Here is a 12,794-nt window from a genome sequence, read left to right as displayed (position 1 = left end):
CAGAAGCTGCAGGCAGTGAAGGGAATGGTAAGGGATTAGAGATACAAGCAAGGCATTTAAGATGAAAAACACGTCTGGTTAATTTCATACTCTCCTCCCCACCCCTGCCCTTCTATTTCAAATTAAATGTTAATAAAATGGATTACTTGCTACATTTATACAAATCTGCATTTTTTTAACCTTGACTTTACCTATGTTATTGGTATAGTTAAATAATTCCCCCTTCTGTTTGCTTATTATCCTTGTCTTTTTCTGCTGGTGTAACCCGCACACCTAGGCTATGTCTACATTGCAGGCTTCTTGCGCAAGAACCTTTTTGCGGAAGAGATTTTCCGCAAAAACTTGTTGCGCAAAAGATCATCTCCACTGCATGGACGCTCTTGCGCAAGAAAGCTCTTTTGGCCATTAACAGAACGGCCATCAGAGCACCTGTGCTTTTTCTGATAGGCTCTTTTTGTGCAAGAAACCCCTGTGTGCCATCCACACACACCTTTTTGCGCAAGAGTTCTTGTGCAAAAAGGCTTATTCCTCGTAGAAAGAGGAATAACTCTTGCGCAAAAAGCCCTTTCTTCTTACGATGTACTGTAAATTTTCTGCGCAAAAATGCGCTGTAGTGTAGACATAACCCCAGTGTGGTTCACTGTCCCATGCAGTGGCACGTAGACCACTTACAGTAATAGATAAGAACAAGAGATCTCTATAGCCTAGGCTGAGAAGCAGCTGGCTTTTAGCTCAAGTGGTAGAGGTTCCTACACTAAACTCCAGAGTTTCTAGGTTCAAATCTGCCCTGTGGCAGTTACACTGGTATCCCAATTTTCTTTCCAATGCCAGTTCTAACCAGGACTGGATGCCACCAGGTACACTGTGTCCCCCCATGATTGTGAAAGCTCATTCTTATCAAGCGATTAGCATGTCATCCCCATGGGGCCGAGCTCTTTATTACTGCATGTGCCATGCAGCACTGAACGGCGCATTGCCAGCACAGCGTAAATCACAGTCATGACACAGTGATCTTCCTAAGGCCAAGTGGCGAGCTGCGCTCTGCAGGCCTGACCATTTACCCAGCTCAACCTGGTTTGAGCAGAATGAGAGACATGGCTTTGACACTCCGCATTGTGAGTCATTCAGATACTGTCATGGTGGGAGGGGGCACATAGGTACATAAGAGAGAGAGCTAGATGAGATCGATGTGTGTGAGGCGAGATGAATTTGATTAGATTCTGGCAGCGATGGGCAACCTAGATTAGTGAGTGGGCCGCATGAGTGGCCCTCCTTCATCTCAGTGGGCCGCAGGATTGTCCTAACCAAGATGGCCTCAGGACAGGGTAGTTTTGCTCACTGAACATACGTAGCTAGAATTTGCAGGGGGTGCCGATTGTACCATAGCCGCACGTTGATGGGATGAAGAGGGAGCACACAGCTCTCACGGTCAATGTTGTCTGCAAGGGTATGTCTACACTACCCCGCTAGTTCGAACTAGCGGGGTAATGTATGCATACCGCACTTGCTAATGAAGCCCGGGATTTGAATTTCCCGGGCTTCATTAGCATAAGCGGGGAGCCGCCATTTTTAAATCCCCGCTGCTTCGAACCCCGTGTAGCGCGGCTACACGGGGCTCGAACTAGGTAGTTCGGACTAGGGTCCTATTCCGAACTACCGGTACTCCTCGTGAAACGAGGTGTACCGGTAGTTCGGAATAGGCACCCTAGTCCGAACTACCTAGTTCGAGCCCCGTGTAGCCGCGCTACACGGGGTTCGAAGCAGCGGGGATTTAAAAATGGCGGCTCCCCGCTTATGCTAATGAAGCCCGGGAAATTCAAATCCCGGGCTTCATTAGCAAGTGCGGTATGCATACATTACCCCGCTAGTTCGAACTAGCGGGGTAGTGTAGACATACCCCCATTGGCATGCACCTCACTTCACCGGCCCTTGCTTTACAGGTGTGTCACTTTAGTAGTACGGGTAGGAAAACAACTACACGGATGTACACCAGGAGAATCTGGCAGCCCTGTGCATGGGCAACGGTAAACAAAATGTCTTGTCGGATGTGCACACACCCCTCTCCACATGGGCTGCATGCAGTCTGCGGGTCACAGATGGCCCACCATTGGATTATGGGCAGTATGAGAACATAGGATGTTGCCATGTTACACATAACACTCCAAGGCCCCCGGATTGCTGTACAAAGCATCAACCCCTTGAATTCTCCAAACTGGATGAGCTGAGGTACTGCTCCACTTGTATTATTATTGCTATTGCTATTATTGATATTGATAGTTCTACTTAGAGCAATGGTTCTCAACTCGTTTCAATCCACGGACCACCAGGCCAAACAACAAATTTTTGTGGACTTTGGGCAATGTTCCTGTGGACCACCGAAAAAGTCACCATGGACCACCAGTTGAGAACCACAGATTTAGAGGCTCCAACAAGCTCTGAGCTGCCTTGAGCTGTGTTCTATATGTAGAGACCATGAGAAATGGCCCCTGCCTTGAGGAACTTGAGCTATTGCCAATTCAGAAAAGGATCGGGATATCATACAGGAAGATCAGGATGATCTTGTAAATTGGAGTGATAGCAATAGGATGAAATTTAATAGTGAGAAGTGTAAGGTTATGCATTTAGGGATTAATAACAAGAATTTTAGTTATAAGCTGGGGACACATCAGTTGGAAGTAACGTAGGAGGAGAAGGACCTCGGAGTCCTGGTTGATTATAGAATGACTATGAGCCGCCATTGTGACATGGCCGTGAAAAAGGCTAATACGATCTTGGGATGTATTAGGTGAGGTATTTCCAGTAGGATAAGGAGGTGTTAGTGCCATTATACAAGGCATTGGTGAGACCCCATTTGGAATACTGTGTGCAGTTCTGGTCTCCCATGTTTAAGAAGGATGAATTCAAACTGGAACAGGTACAAAGAAGGGCCATTGGATTATCCGAGGAATGGAAAACCTGTCTTATGAAAGGAGACTCAAGGAGCTTGGCTTGTTTACTTTAACCAAAAGAAGGCTAAGGGAGGACATGATTGCACTTTTTAAATATATTAGAGGGATAAATACCAGGGAGGGAGAGGAATTATTTAAGTTTAATACCAATGTGGACACAAGAACAAATAGATATAAGCTGGCTAGTAGGAAGTTTAGACTTGAGATTAGACAAAGGTTTCTAACCATTAGAGGAGTGAGGTTCTGGAATGGCCTTCCAAGGGAAGTAGTGGGGGCAAAAGATCTATCTGGCTTCAAGATTAAACTAGATGGGTTTATGAAGGGGATGGTTTGATGAGATAACATGATCTTGGTAACTAATTGACCATTCATTATCAGTGGGAAATAGGTCAATGGAGGGATGATAGGAGTTACTATAGAGAACTTTCTGGGTGTCTGGCTGGTGAGTCTTGCCCACATGCTCAGGGTTTAGCTGATCGCCATATTTGGGGTCGGGAAGGAATTTTCCTCCAGGGTAGATTGGCAGAGGCCCTGGAGGTTTTTCGCCTTCCTCTGTAGCATGGGGCACAGATCACAGCTGGAGGATTCTCTGCATCTTGGGGTCTTCAAAGTATTTGAAGGCTTCAATATCTGAAATATAGGTGAGAGGATTATTCTAGGAGGGATGGGTGAGATTCTGTGGCCTGCACTGTGCAGGGGGTCAGACTAGATGATCATAATGGTCCCTTCTGACCTTAAAGTCTATGAGTCTATGAGGTGGTGAGTGAGAGAAAGGCAATAGTAATATCCCCATTTCACAGCTAAGCAGGGAAAGACTGAGGCGATGTCTACACTATGCAACTTTTAGCAAGTAGGCTGTGACAATAGCCCTGTCGCTAAAAGCTGCCAGGTGTGAACACTGTTTGTTGGCACTTTTGCCGACATAATACTTCTACCCCCAAAGAGCGGGTTTCCCTTTGAGAGCACTTCTGCCGACAAAGCAGTGTTCACACATGCACTTGCCATGGCAAAACTTTGTCGTTCCTGGGGAAGGGGATAAAACACCCATGAACAACAAAAGTTTTTCCAAGCAAGGGAAAGCGTAGACCCAGCCTAAGCAACTTGACCTAGGTTAGAGAAGGAATCTGGTAGCACCACCTCAGTGCTGTACCCCTGCAGTCCGCCTTTCCTCTGCTTCCCGCAGTCGTTGTGCAGGGTGTGTAGTGTTCGTGTCTAGTCACCCACCCTTTCCAATTATTATAAATTAGCAGAAAGGAGCAGGAGACTCAGCAACTCAGCGTTCAGCTCTCCATTAATGGCAAGTGCTTCGTTCTCGCTGTGACGTGTTCCACTCAGCGCGGTCCTGGAGAGGGGGCAGCAAAAAGCAAGCGAGACGCATTCGAGCCAGACACAGTGCATGATAAACAGCAGGGCTTTTAAAAAGGAGCTTTCTAGGGAATTATGAATTAATAATTAAAAAGAGGAATTGACTGGCTGCAGCTGGTCTGAGGCCAGCGCCGCAGGAACCCAGCACGGGCGAGTCAGAAATGCACCGTTAGCACCGCCTGCCTGATTTACAGAGAAATCTTAAAGGAATCATAAATCTCTCTTAATAGAACTGGGTGGGCTTACATCGGAGGAGAGGCAGGAATCGTCTTTGTCCTTGCTTTAAATGCTACCAGGGATACATTAAACAGGGACCCAGGGAAGTGTTCCGCCTAGGAACACAGGCAAGTTTTGCCACATGCAATCAGACCATTTCTTCAACTGGAAAAGTCCCCCCCCCCCACCATACATCCACCAGCAGTGCCATGTGTCCAGGCATGGCTGTGGTGTAATATACGATAGGGTAATACATACATCTGATCCTGACTGCCCTTCACTGTGCCTATCACTGACGCCCGCTCCCCTGTGCCTCGGTGAAATGATAGCACACGTCTCAGTTCGGTTAGCTCAGATTGCCAGGGCTGGCCACCAGTAGCAATGAGTTCATGCCGATCCCCATGCAGGGGCTCTGAATGTGTCATTGCTAGGTGAGCTGCAGCCATGGGGACAGTCCCGACAGCGTTGGGACTTGGAGAATAGCCCCAGCATGGCTCTGTCATGCACACCGTCCCCATGTCATGGACAGGGCCTTAGGGGTGTGCATGGAGCTCTGAGTGAGAAGGGGCTGACGGCCAGATCTCTGTAATGCCAGCGAGAGCAGAGCTCCGACTTTGCATGGGGCTAGGCCTTGTCTGCCATCCCTTCCCAATAAGAAGCTGTTGCTTTTGTCTTCTGCTGGAGCTGCTTGGCTCTAAGGGGCACCTCCAGCCACTGTGACATCAGCATGGTGACGTTTGTCTCCGTTTTGGTGTGATTGGTAGGAAACCCTGCGGGTTTGTTATTGTGGGTGTCTTATTGTTCTTCCTTTCTGGCTAGGAAACGGGCTCCGTGCCAGTTGGTTCTGAACTAGGACACAAGGACAGTCAAACTAGTCCAGCCCCAGCATTACTCAGCACTAGGCCTGCCTCCGTCTAAACCTGATCTTCCTTAGGACACGCTCTGTAGGGTGGGTGCTCAGGTTCATGGCTTGCTTAGCTGCAGATGTTGCCACAGCTTTGGCGCCTTTTCGGAGACGTGGCCAAGCCTTGCTCTGAACAGACCCGCCTCAGGGAATGTCTGAGTGTTTCTGCTCCAGGGACAGGACCTATGTGGGCTAGATCAGTGATAAGCTACAGCCCACACCAGGCCTGACAGGGTTAACTAGGGCCTGAGGGGCCAGTTAATTACCTGGCATCACCTGAGAAAAGGCGGGGCTGGGTTAATGGAGCGTGAAGCGCAGCTGAGGAAAGCTGGGCCAGTACTTCAACCCATAAAGCTAAGAGAACAAAGGGGGTCTGGGTGGAGGAATTTCAATGCTCTGGGATGAGAGAAGCCCTTAGAGAACATAAAAACAACAGGGATACAACAAGGCGTCTCCGTCCCATGTGGATCTGGATTTGAACTTGGCTGCCCCCGTCTAGACAGGAATGACGGTCTGGAGGTTAAAGGACGCAGGCGATCTGGATTCAGTTCCCGGCTCTGCCTGTGTGACGTTGGGTAAGTCACTGGGTCTTCTCTGCAGCTGGGATTCACAAAGGTGTTTAAGCACGGAGGCACCTGGGGGCTCGTGATCTTTTCTTCCTCTGTCTTGTCGGGTGGGACTGGGCGCTCTTTGAGGCAGGGACTCTCTCATGATGGGTACATACAGCACCTGGCACACTGAGTCTCTGCTCACGTCTGAGGCCCCTCGGCACTCCCCTAATAATCCTTTTATTCCTGAGTTACAGCTGCAGCATGCACTCATCCCCTCAAGGAAGCAGCCCAGGAGGAGTAGAAAGGGGCAGCAATGCCACGCAGTACCTTGCTGAGACAGACGCCTGGGAGCAGCCAGCCCAGTGCGGTCAAAGGCAGCCCTTTGTCTCTCTGCTGCTCCAGACAGCCGGGTTCACTCAGCGGCTGGCTAATTAGCTGTGTGAATAGCCAGAGCTTGGGGCTGGCCTGTGAAAGGGAGATGGATGAGGTTGCTGCACGGCGCTGGCTGGGCAGGTGTAGCACAGCAATTCCCCGTTTTTCCCCTCCATCTGTTCCCATACTGCCGAGCCGGGCCCTCCTCTGACATGCCGAGTGACCCTGCAAACCCACCAGGCCCGGAACCGCTTCCCCCAGCTACTCTCACGCTCAGACGCGTCAGGCGCTTTTAATAAGGCAAGATTTACTGCTGACCTTTGGGCGCCGGGGTCCTTTCTGGGAGGCCGTGGCAGCCCCAGCCACGCCCCACCCCGCAGCAGGAGGAAATCAGACTATTCCTCTCACTGCTTCGGGGGAACCCCAGAGATTCTTGAGTCCCATCCTCTGACCTCCGTTCCCACTGGCTCTCCTGCCCCTCCGAAAGCTCCACCTTCCGATTAGCCGGTCCTGGAGCCTGCTCCCCCAGGGCAGTCAGAGATGATCTGTGGAGAATTGCTCCCAGACCCTTTCTTACCCTGAGGTAAAAGGCATTGTCAGAGCTGATCTGGAGACACTGGGACCAGTGGGACAGGAAGAGCGGAGGCTTCCAATACGATGGGGATGGGTGCTACAAACCAGTCCCCGGCTTGCCTGGATCTGGCCCCTGAGGCATGGGGCTTCCTCCTAGCATTGGGGAGCCTGTGCTGGTGCCTCAGCTCCCCGCCATTCCTCACAGGGCTGGAGCACACCACATCTACTAGCCTGGGCCTCCCTCGGCTCTGGTGTCTGAGGGGAATGTGGAGAATGTCTTTCTGCTTCTCGTTTGGAGGCTGCCTCACTTGTGTGTGGCCCCCAACTGATTTCGCTGTGGGTCAGCGGCCCCCGACCCAACAAGGGGTCCCCACCCCCGCTATAAACGCAGCACCATGGAACAAGTGGAAGGTTGCCAGCCCTCCAGGACTGGCCTGGAGTCTCCAGGAATGAAAGATGAATCTTGAATTAAAGATTACAGCCCGGCGTGAAATCTCCAAGGATGCGTCCAGTCCAAATTGGCCACTCTAAACAAGCCGCTCCATGGGCTCGTGACCAAAACGCTCTGCTCCCGCTGCTTCTGGGGCAGGGCTCCCTCCCCATCGTGGCAGTAGAGTGCTTCATGCTCGTGCTCTGACTGGTTACTGCGGCCCTCTGCTTGCAGGCCCAGCTCTGCCAATGCACCCCTGTCCTGTCCCTCCACTTTCTGCTGTTGCAGCCCTGGTGCTTTTGCAGCCACAGCTCGGCCGGTACACTGCGATCCTGACCCGAACCCCCCCTCCTCCCCGTTTTCCAGCCCGGCCTGCCCATCTTGCAACCATGTGACAGGTTAACAAACACAGGGAGGAAGCTTGAAAGACTAACAGGAAACACCCCGACTGGTGACTTTGATCAGGAGGAGCTCAGGCATAGGGAGGTGGGAGACTTCACTGACAACCAGATGCTTCCGATAGGCCTAGGGTTGCCAGGTGTCCAGTATTGACCCGGCCCGTCTGTTATTTTCACCTCCTGTCCGGTAAAAAAATTCAGAAAATACCAGACCCCTAAAATGTCTGGTATATTCTGATTTTTTTTTCCCTGCCAGGAGGCAAAAGTACCGGACACCTGGCAACCCTACGATCCACTCAGCAACTGGGCCCAGCTCTCTCACTTACCTGGTTCCACAGGGGAGCTGTCTTCTGGCTTGGAGCAGGAAAACAAGATGGCTGACGGCCATGCTGCCTTAAAGGAACAACATGCTGGGTTTTTTCTTTTTTTTTTTTTTTGCTTAATAACTCTTGGGGCAGGGGGGGATGTTTGGTATTTTTGGTTAAACCATCTGGCAACCCTAGACAGGCCCTGTGTTCGTTTGGGCCTAGCTGAGCACTCAGCATGGTCTCCGGTTGGCAGAAGATGATGGGAATGACTCCAACAGGGGCTGTTGCCAGTTGGTGCCGCCAATCCACGGCGTGTCCGTGGTAGTTCTGCAGCCTCGGACAGCAGGCGGGGCAGGACTGGTAGGGCTCATGCTTTCCTGTGGTGCTAATCTGTTGGGATGGGCAAGCACCAGCTTGGTCCCTGAAACCAGCTCCGGGCCAGGGTGGCTCCCATGGGCCAGCGCACACAAAAGCAATGGGGCAGCAGGGAGCTCTGGGGATGCTTGTGGTGTCAGGCTGGTGTCAGGGATTCAGGGCTGACAGACGTTCCTGGGGGCAGGAGAAGAAAAGTGTGTGGCCAGCCAGGAACAGGACTGGCTAGCAAGCTTCCGCCTCTGAGCTATGAGTTGTGTCCCTCAGAGCTTGGCTAGCCATGCTGTTTACCCCGAGTCCCTGGCAGAAACGGCTTCTTCCCAAGGTTTGGGTGTGGCTTTATTGCTCAGTGACTCTGGCATTCCTGATCCAGGACCTCTGTTATATATTATAAATCTCAGCCAAGGCTAATGGCTCACGGCGCTAAGCCCTGTGCTGACAGGTAGCAAAGCAGGCAGTCAGTACCCCAATGAGCATGCAGGACATGCATGAACAAGGATCTCACTCCTGCAGATCTCTCCTCTCACAGCAGTCCGTACTGGTATCAGTGGGACGAACATCAGGAAGGGATGTCAGGGTGGGGCCCAAAGTACAGCCCAGCTGGACCATTTTGGGGCCAGCTTTTCCCTGCAGCAAACCCTCACGGGCAGGGCTTGCTGTTCAAGGCACGCCATGTTAAGGAGAGTCTATCTCTTGAAGGTCAAAAATGCAAACGCTGCACGAAACCCATCCTGGGTGCCTCCGCGCTGGAGTCTGTGAGGAGGTGAAGTTGGTCCATCATTAGCTACGGCTTTAAACGAGAGTTCATGCACAAGCGCAGGCTCACTCAGTCACCTCTGGATATTTCTGGCCACTTCCTGGCTGCTCACATCTTTATCAGAGAGCAGGCAGGATGCTCTTGCTGGTCCAGTTCAAACTCATCTTGCTCTGCAGTGCATCTGCTGCAGCCCTCTCTTCTGTTAGAAATTGGAATGAGAGTAGGTGCTTGGTGCTGAATTACACTCCAGAGCTCATGCAGTAATCTGCCCACATCAGCTCTTCTACTGGGTGAACACTTAATAGACTGACAATCCTAATTAAAAACAAGATGTGATTTTTGTGCCAGGTTTGGGAGTATTCAGCTTGCTTGCCTGGACTGACTGGCTGTGTTCTGGATGGATGGATCTCTCTGTCCATCTCCATCCAATTGGGATTCTGGGTCGGGGCACAGGAGAAATGAGACCTGCCGTTTTCCTTGATTTGCTGGCTGAAAAAACAACGTCTGGATTTTGAAGGTGTTCCATGCTAAGAATGTGCCTCTGTCATGTGTGCAGGGCAAAGCAAATGCAGGGAGATTGATGAGCATGAGATAAAAACACAGCATTGCTGTATTCCTTTGAACTGCTGCAGTGTGGCTATCCTACGAGATCCTGCTTTGGATGATTTCTGTAGACTTTTGTAGTCATTTTTTTATTAGGCTTTGTCTACACTGCAGGATTTTTGTGCAAGAATCTTTATGTGGAAGAGATCTTGCGCAAGAAGTTTTTGCGGAAAAGCGCGTCCACACCTCAAAAGTGCATCGCAAAAGCCATCTGCTTTTGCGCAAGACAGCGGCCACACTGCATGGACGCTCTTACGCAAGAAAGCTCTGATGGCCATTAACAGAATGGCCATCAGAGCACCTGCGCTTTTTCTGATACGCTCTTTTTGCACAAGAAACCCCTGTGGAGCGTCCACACATGCCTTTTTGTGCAAGAGCTGTAGTGCAAAAAGGAGTTATCCCTCGTGGGGACAGGAATAACTCCACTGGCAAAAGCCCTCTGTTTGTTTGGTTTTAATGGCAAAAGCCTTCTCTTTGTTTGATTTACTGATTGTTTGTTTTTTTGTGCAAAAATATGCTTGAGGTGAGGACGCTCCGCCGGTTTTTGTGCAAAAATTACGATTTTTGCACAAAAACCTTGTAGTGTAGACAAAACCTTTGTGGAAGCAGTCGTGTGTTATCCTTGAAGCAATAATTCACATTGCCTGACAACAAAACCCCCTTCTACACAAGGGTGGAAAAAAGCAGTGAAACAACCATGCTCTGCTGCAAGAAGCATTTGTGGTTTCCTCCAAGGCAGTATGTGCTCTGCTAAATTGCCTGGATTTGCTCTGATCCCGATGGGCATTCTCCATGGCCTGCTGTCAACACACCTTCTCATTTAAAAGTACCCAGACCGATGGCCTGTAAAACAGCTTCCGCAATGTATCACTTGCTGTCGTTATTGTGGGCACTGATGTTGCACCGGTAGCGTGCGAGGCCTGGGGAGCTGTGAGCCTCACCTGGCTGTCTTATCACTTGGTGCTAGAACAGGAAGCTCGCAAGGGCTAAGGGAATTAGTGACCTTTCAGAGACTTTGGGTGCCCAATGAAAAATCACCTGCCAGAGGAAAAGAACGAAGAGAAAATAACCCAGCGGCAAGACACCGCTACAGAGCACGTTGACTCCATGCTGAGAGTCTCAGTCTTTTACATCTTACTCAGCAAGGCAATTAAATAGCTAATTAGATTCCTAAACCATTGACACCATCGAGAGCAGCCTGGCCTGGGCTTTCCACCTTAGTTGAGATGCGTGGTGAAGATGGTGTTGAGCGCATCCTGCTGGAAGGCTGACAGCTCTGCAGGCAAGACCCCCCCATGCCAAGCCATGGGGCCTGACCTCGCACAGAATTTTCCAGGTGAAAAATAAGATTAGCAGGAAACAATTATGCCACCCAAAGGTTCGTCTGTCTCCTGAGCCTAACTAGTGACTCCTGCGGCTGAGCCAGGGCACGGGGGAACAGCTATGCCCTTAGCCCTCAGCAGTCAGGAAATGGGCCAAACTACTGCGGGGCCAATCCTAATAATCAGGGGCCTAGACAGACAGAGCTTATTGCTTTGCACAGGCACCTAGAAGCGTTGTCTATACTGCTGGCTTTTGCCGGCAGACAGTATGCAAATGACGTGCTGATTAGCATATTGCCGTGCTTCATTTGCATAATCTATTTGAGCCGGTTTTGCACAAAAACAAGCAGTGCGGACATTTCCTTTTTGCACAAAAATCCCCTCTGGAGAGGCATAAGGATCTTGCGCAAAAAGGGGTTTTTGCACAAAAAGGAAACATCCACACTGCTTGCTTTTGCGCAAAAACCCCTTGAGCAAAACCGGCTCAAATAAATCATGCAAATGAAGTGTGATAATATGCTAATCAGTGCTTCATTTGCATACTCTCTGCCAGCAAAAGCCAGCAGTGTACACATAGCCTGAGTGTGCTTGTGCACATGCACGTGTGTGTGATGAGCATTCAGTTCTGAACTTGTGCTCACCTCCCAAGTGTAACTTGCACTTTGTCCCCCTCCTGTCATGTACACCTATAGCTCTTACCTTCCTCCATCTGTTTTAATCCTGGACCTTCAGGTCAACTGCCTCCTTCCACCAGTCCTGATCCCCTTCCCTGGAAATTCAATCCAATGTCCTATCTACACGCCTTGCCCCCAGCCAATCCTCAGTCCTTGTCTGCCTCATCGCTCTCTATATGCTACCATGCTGGGCGTGTATCTTATGCCCAGAAGACACTGAGCCAGTCAGAAACATCCTGAGTCCTGACGTGACAGGTCCTTCTCCGTCAGCTGCCACACCCAAGGCCTCAGCTGCTGACGTCCCAATTTGGAAGGAGAGAGTGGGCCACCTGTGGCAATTGTTCTTGTCAGTCTCTCTCTGTGACTCGTGTCTAGAAGAAGCCACAACAGGTGGCCTGCTGGGATTATTGTTTACTCGTCGCAGCCAAGTAGAAGTGACTGGGCAAATCATTAGCAGCATTATGTCTCGGGATTTCTTGAGGGTTGGAACTGTTTTGAAAGTACCTTCAGTGGGAACAGATTTGTTTTCCTTCCCCTGTGTGATTGCACTGCGTGGTCACAAAAGGGTATGTCTACTCTACAGATTTTTTTTGGAAAAACAGCATTTTTTCCTTAAAAAACCTGCAATCACGTTCTTTTGAAAAAAATCGAAAGAACTGAGGGTTTTTCTTGGCATTGGTAAACCTCTTTCTACGAGGAAGAAGCCTTTTTCCGAATGAGCTCTTTCAGAAAAAGGCATGTGTGGACAGGGAAGAGGGAGAGGAAGAAGAGGAAAAAACACAGGTACCCCGGTGGCCGTTCCGTGCATAATAATCACAGCTTACAAGCGAGATAGCGTCCATTTAGTGTGGACACGGTCTGTTGAAAAAAGCAGATGGCTTTTTCGATGCGCTTTCACAGTGTGGACTGTCTTTTTCAGAAAAAGTTTTTTCGGAAGATCTCCTCTGGAAAAGCTTCTTCGGAAAGAAGCCTGCAGTCTAGACACAGCCAAAATGAAAGGC

At 50.1% G+C, this 12,794-nt stretch overlaps 1 protein-coding gene across 2 annotated transcripts in view; it reads left to right on the top strand.

The window, feature by feature from the left end:
• Positions 1-5,806: 5,806 nt before the first annotated feature.
• The window catches only part of TTC12 (tetratricopeptide repeat domain 12), an 83,448-nt gene continuing 76,460 nt past the window's right edge, over positions 5,807-12,794 (top strand). For both annotated transcript variants that reach the window (XM_089773298.1, XM_006111239.5), the window contains exon 1: positions 5,807-6,008. The gene's annotated coding sequence lies outside the window, so the exon portion shown is untranslated. The remainder of the gene's footprint in view (positions 6,009-12,794) is intronic.

Source organism: Pelodiscus sinensis, chromosome 25, assembly GCF_052426305.1.
Source record: "Pelodiscus sinensis isolate ZL-2025 chromosome 25, ASM5242630v1, whole genome shotgun sequence".
Taxonomy (NCBI): domain Eukaryota; kingdom Metazoa; phylum Chordata; order Testudines; family Trionychidae; genus Pelodiscus; species Pelodiscus sinensis.
Note: the sequence above shows the minus strand (reverse complement) of the source record. Positions and strands in the feature narration are given on the sequence as shown.